The sequence below is a fragment of the Cannabis sativa genome, chromosome 9, assembly GCF_029168945.1.
Source record: "Cannabis sativa cultivar Pink pepper isolate KNU-18-1 chromosome 9, ASM2916894v1, whole genome shotgun sequence".
Taxonomy (NCBI): Eukaryota; Viridiplantae; Streptophyta; class Magnoliopsida; order Rosales; family Cannabaceae; genus Cannabis; species Cannabis sativa.
Genome location: NC_083609.1, coordinates 16,442,907 through 16,450,313, shown reverse-complemented (window position 1 = coordinate 16,450,313; position 7,407 = coordinate 16,442,907).

The window sequence follows — 7,407 nt, the reverse complement described above, 5'->3', positions numbered from 1 at the left end:
AAGCAATGTCAAGGTCTAGTGCAAACCTAAGCATACATCAAACTCCCTACTACATTTGCATATGGGATATTCTTCATTGCTTCTCTTTCCAAGTCGTTCTTAGGACATTGCTGCTTAGTGAACTTGTCCCCTTTCAGAATAGGAATAGAACCGGCTTTACACAAATTCATGTTGAACCTTTTGAGCACACGATTAATGTAAGCTTCTTGAGATAAGCTAAAAAATTTTCAATTCTTGTCACGATGGATCGCAATCCCCAAAACATAGGATGCCTCTCCAAGATCTTTCATATCAAAATTGGAAGACAGAAAATTTTTGGTCTCATTTAGTAATGACAAATCACTGCTGGCAAGTAAAATATCGTCTACATAAAGAACAAGAAAAATATGATGACTCCCACTGATCTTCATATAAATACACTAGTCAAACTTGTTCTCGATGAAACCCAACAGTGTCACAACCTTATTAAACTTCAAGTACCACTGGTGAGATGCCTGTTTGAGACTATAAATGGATCATTTCAATTTGCAAACCAAATTGTCATTTCCATTTCCCTCGAAGCCTTCAGGTTGAGACATATAGACTTGCTCACTCAATTCTCCATTCAGAACAACAGTTTTAACAATCATTTGATGCAACTCTGAATCAGAGTGCACAACTAAATCCATAATAATTATGAATGAATCTTTAGTGGAAACAGGTGAGAAAACTTTGAGTGTAATCAATACCTTCTCTTTGAGTAAAGCCTTTAGCCACTAAACGCGCTTTAAACCTTTCAATCTGTCCCTTTTTATCCCTTTTAGCCTTTAAAATCCACTTACAACCTATTGGTTTAAAACCATCAGGTAATAAAACTAGCTCCTATACACCATTTTTCTTCATGGAGTCGATCTCGTCATCCGTAGCTGCTAACCATTTTGAAGATTGTGGACTATTAAGTGCTTCACTAAAAGTGACAGGATCCACAAAATGATCAATATCATATAGTCCTTCTCCAAGATAAACAAAATTATCATGACACTTTGTTGACTTCTTTTGTCTCTGAGATCTTCTTAGAGGAGGTACTTCTGGAATAACTTCTCTTTGTTGATCATTGTTTTGAATAACATCTTTTACAACTGGAATTTCTTCAATAACAGGATTCTCATTAACAATAGGAGCTTCATCATTAATTGGCCCTTCATCAATAATAGGACCTTCATCATCTTCGATATCGGGAGCAATGTATTCATCAACAATGGGAGCATTACCAACTGGAGTAGGATAGAGACTGCTATTATCATCTCTTGAAAATGACACAGGAATACAAATTCCTTTAGATGACTCCCCCATTTCAAGAGATGTTGAAGGAATATTTTCAGCAACATCAAATTCCAGAAACTTAGCAGTCTGAGATTCAACAATTCGCGTACCACGAGTAGGACAGTAAAAGCGATAGCCTTTTGAGTGCATTGGATAACCAATGAAATAACAAAGATTTGTTCTTGGATCTAACTTTTTCAAATTAGGATCATAAATCTTTACTTTAGCTGGACAATCCCATACACAAAGATGATTAAGACTAGGCTTCCTCTCAATCCACAACTCAAAAGGATTTCGGGAACAGATTTACTGGGAACACGATTTAAAATATAAGTTGCAGTCATGAGTGCTTCACCTCATAAAAACTCTGGAAGATTTGATCTACTTATCATGCTTCTAACCATATCCATGAGAGTGCGATTTCTCCTTTCAACAACGCCATTTTGCTCAGTGAACCTAACATATTGTATTGAGAAACTACACAATTTTCTGGAAAATATTCAGCAAAAGGCCTCATGTGTTGTTTAGATTCTTTATAACAACCAGAATATTCTCCTCCGCGATGAAAATGAACAAATTTTATGACTCTGCCCAATTATTTTTCAAGAACATTTCGAAAGATTTTGACTTTATCAAAAGCGTTGGATTGTCTTTGATCAGGTAGGTGAGACCATAAGAAGAAAGAAGAAAAAAAAATATCGATAAAAGTTATAAAATACTTGTTTCTACACAACGTGGTGGAATAAGGTCCACTGATGTCATTGTGGATAATCTCTTATAAATAGTGACTATAGATAGCAGTCTGCTTTCTTATTTTAGTCAATTTTTCACAAGTACAATCAGCACAAGTATTCCAACCAGAAACATCAACAGGAGGAAGAATTTTAGCTATAAGGAATCGATCATTTTTTGTTTAGAAATATGACCCGATATATCGTGCCATAATAATAAGGATGTTATCTTAATATAAGATTTCTTATCCACAATATTCACAGCATTAAAAAAAAGGAAGCTAAGGAAGTCAATGATAATTTGAAAAGAATATCAGAGTAAAAATAGTTTCCAATTATTCGGAGTCAAACATAATGTCAACACTATAATTGGCAAAAAGAAAAGAAATTCATTGTTTAACTAAAAGCGGAAGCGAAACTGAATTACTTTAAAAGTAGGAATCAAGAAATTACTGTTCAAAATAATCTGAACACTAAACTGTAATTCAAGAATAAATGTGCCAATATAGATAACATCAACTCTAACATAAGTGCCACTTTAAGCTTTGACTCCCTCTCACTTATAGTCTGAGATCCCTTAGCCCCTGGTTGTAGTTGTTTCTTTTCATATTTTCTTTATCCTTTGTTGGGCTTGAGTTGAGAAACAAAGTGAGAAGACTCATTCTTTTCATTTTGTTAGCTTGCTTGTTTCAGCTACACACTGAGAAATTAGATCACTAAAACTCTATGTTTTATTATAAGTGTTTAGGCTGTCTTGATAAATCTAAAAGAGGTAGGAAGTTCAATAAGAACTTGAAGAATAGTGTAGAAGTCGGGAAAAGAAATATTATGATCTTTCGACTCGGACTGAAGAATAATAATTTTCAAAATAAAATCTAGCACTCCTTTGATTTATCAAACTGAATGGTTGTCATTTTATCCATAAGATGTCCAATTTTCGCCGTTTTCACCAGTGTCATATAGTTTTTCTACAGCATTGAAAAACTCATTAGCATTTGTGGTGTTTGGCAAACCACCAAAAGATGTTCATGAATTAAACGTTTCATAGCAATGAGACTAAGATGATTTGAATTTTTCCAATGTGCATGAAGAATTTTTTGGGCAACAATTCTGATATTAGAATAAGATCAGTAGATTTTTCTTCTCGAATGCATAAGTCCAAATCTATTATGCCTAAAGTAATTTTCACATCTCGTTTCCATGTCTTAAAGTTGGAAGCATTCAGAATTCAGATGAAAACGTTATTGTTGTTCGCAGAAAGGAGACCGCAAAATTCAAAAAAAATTAAAACTTGAATAAGCAATATGAGCGATGCATTAGAAAATATTGTAGAGTCAACTGGTCATTATAAACTCCCCTTTGGGATGAGAATATAACACACACATGATCTACCTTCATGAAATTAACAACAAAGAAAAAATACATATCATTTAAGAATTTTATTACCTTTGGGCAAATAAATTTCTTAAAAATATGTATTAATTCAAGCAAAAAATAATAATAAATTTATATATTTAAATTATTACCTTTGGGCAAATAATTAAAATATATACATTTAATATTAACTCACTTCATGGAATGTGAACTAATATATGTAAATACTACCTTTGGGCAAGTAATTACACATATAGTCAACCAAAAGATATAATATTTTCTTCAACATGTGAAATTTGGTGATAAAACAATCATTGAAAATTAATAATTTTCAACCAAATTTCCAAAAGAGATATATTAATTGCTTTTATTATATTGATAATAAAAAAAATAAAGTGTCCACCATAACACATTATTTTTGTATCAAACAATCAAGTTTTATAACTTTAGAACAACAAATAATGGAAAGATGTGAAAGAAAGAATATTGGTGGAGATTACATAGTCAAGATTTAATCAAATAAGAGAGTGACTATATCTTATGGAACGAGAAGAAACCCAAAAAAATTTCTATGATTTACGGATTTTGAAAAATCATCAAAAATTATTTTTAATAATTTTTTAACTGCATAATTATCATTAAAATAATAATAATTATTAAACAGCGTCAAAAAATTAATTAAAAATCACCAAAAAATCAGAAATCAAATTCTAATAATGCTGGAGAAAAAAATCGTCGAAAACGGAGTCACGAAACTACCTCACTCTCTCTCACTCTCCGGCAGCCGCGAGTGGGCTTCGTCCCAGCGGGTTGTCTTCAACCTCCAGCAACCTCCATGGCTGAAAAAATGGGTTTTGTGCGACCCGGTTCAGACCCGAGCGGGTCGGGACGAAATTCCGGCCAAAAAAGTGACGAAACGGACAGGAAAAAGAGGGATTTTGATTGGTTTACAATTTCTAATAGATCTATGGTATTAATTTCATGCAACAACACATAAACTTAGGTAGATCTAAATTAAAACTAATCCAAAAACTAAAGAAGCAAAGTAACCCGAAAATTTGATCCACTTCGGAAATTAAACTTTTAGAAACATTTTAAATCAATGATTGATGAGATATGCACAATTAATTTCAGATTATAATCAATAGAATTGAAAAACACAAAATTAATTTCATAAAGAAAATATATAAACCCTAAAAGTTTAATCTTAAAATTCTCCTAAATCACTCAATAATTTTATGCAAATAATATATCAAAAGAAAGAGAATTTAATGAGGAATAAAACCCCTAAACTTTTAAGATTGAAAAATAAAAAATTCAACATAAAATAATAACGAAATTAATATGTAATTGAAGAAAATTAACATATACATATTAATGGTTATACAAATTATAGGTTCTAAATCATATACAATTGGTAATCTGATACCACATGTTAGAAAAATTAATAATATACCCAAGATCTATTTGTATATAACATAGAACACAATAAGTAATATATAATAATTAGGTAGGTGTACCTGATTGATCCATAGCAATTATCTCTGTTTGATCCACAGCAGTTACTCCAATTCGATAGTGCAATACTATCAACTAAGTCTTCCTCCCTAGATCTCTAAATCAGAAGCAGTTTATTTATCTGATTATCAAAAGGTATACAATTGTGATGAGACAATATGTATTTATAGAGTTAGGAAGGGGACTTAGCTACAAAACCCTAGTTGGGCTGGGCCTGCTCATCAAAGGCTTCAGTCAACTAGAAAAGCCCACACTTCTGCTTCACCTAGACTTTACACACAGATGCTAAGCCCATTAACAAATGATCACCAACAACATGGGCTAACACAGCAAAGAACTATCCAATCAACCCAAGTTTTAATAAAACCAATAAAATTTAATGTAAGCCCAAATAAAAGTCTAACATCTATTACAATGTATAATTTATGAATTTATATTAAACTATTTTTCAAATAATAATTTACTTATATATCTTTATTTCATACAAAGATCTTTGTCATATAGTGCGCGCAATTTTGAATTTATATTACTTAAGATATGTATTAAATTCTTTTAGAATATTTAGATAAAATATATTTCAAATTCTCAATATTAGGAGCTCCAAATAAATAACTTTTTTGCTGTAACATTAATGTGACGCTTATAAATCCTCATAAAATATATTCCAAGCTATAATTAAATCATGATTATATTTTCTAATATTTAAGCCTTATTTCAATTAATCTCATGTCTATACGAAAACTTTCTACAACAATCTATTTTGTATACAAATAGATATATGCAACTCTTTCAAAAAAAAAAAAAAAAATAGATATATGCAAACTTCTCATTAGAAATATTTATCTGCATACCCTATTAGTCTTACTTCACTTTATGCGAGTAAACTTATTACCTGGACTGCTTCATAATATTTTGGCCAGAAAAAAAAATATATGTCGATAATTTTTGACAAATCTAATACCATGATCATTGTTATCTCATATTAGTTTGTTGCATATGCAAACATTAAACATCCATTGTCGATAAAATTTTTATTATATATATGATAATTTCCTTTTATATTGACATAACTTATAGAAATCTCTTTAAATTATATATTTTTTTAAATATGTATATCATTTATAGGTACTTATATAGAACTACTTCAGTGGTTCAATTATGATCAAATATGTTATGTCTAACTTTTCTAAGGAGTCTATTCTGAAGTACCATTTCTATCACGATTATTATTTTTAAATTATCAATACTTTATAACATTAAGATATATCTCCATGTGTACCTCTAGATTTAACATCTTCATGATAAATGAAATGAATATTTATTAATAATTTTTTATATTTTTTATTTACGCTTCAAGCATTTTTAGACTCATTCTAACTTAAATTTGAATAAAATTAATTTGCAATTGGCGTATATCATTTTGAATTGTGTCGTTCATATTATACTTTGTGCAAGGATTATTTTTCAAAATATTCATCTCCCTGATCGATAGAATTTTTAAAAAACTTATAAAATCTAATAATATTAGTTTAATACACCTATAGAAATTTCAATATATCACAATAAATTAATATTTGTCTGAATCCACATATATTATATGACATTGAATTTCAGGTTCAATTATAGTTATGAGCTTATTTTATTTCAAAGAATGAGTCATATGTGTATAATTAGAAATACATATATTTATGATCATATGATCTTATCACATCGATAAGAAGCTATGCAATAAAAATCTAACAATGGCTCAAAATTGCTAAAGAAGTATATTTCAAATATTTTTCTTCAAATAATCTAATATATAGATTCAAGGCAAATAAATATATTCACAAATATTCAAATGAGTTATATTAGACAAATAATTATTAATAAAAATATAATTTTAGCTTATAAACAAATATAAAAGAAAAATTAAATGAAATTATACATATATCACTTTTAAAATTAAAAATATTAAAATATACTTTTACTTTTTCTATGTGCAAAATACATGCACATTCTTCTTTGAGCATGATAAATTAACAATGGGAAGAATCTTTTGATTCTTCAACAAAATTTAATCAAATTATTTTACAATTTACTGCATATAATTTATCATATTAAAACAAGTCAATTCATAAAGTTCAGGTTCACCATAATTTGTATTTCAATGAAACTTTCGTAGAATAATTTATAAAATCACTACAACGTATAAATAATCATTATAAATTTTATTTTTATATACACAAATAAAATAATTATATTATTCTCGAAAACATATACATTTTTCTGGAGTCACTGTTATATTTATCAAACTTTATATTTCCTCATCATCAATTTAATGATGTATACATTCAAAAAGTATAAGATAACTTCATCATGTTGTTGTAACGGTCAAATATATATATATAATTATAACATAACATTTATTCTTCTTCATATTTTTCTAACAAGTGGTCTCATTTATTAATAGACTATATATTTAGCAATCTAATTATCATGA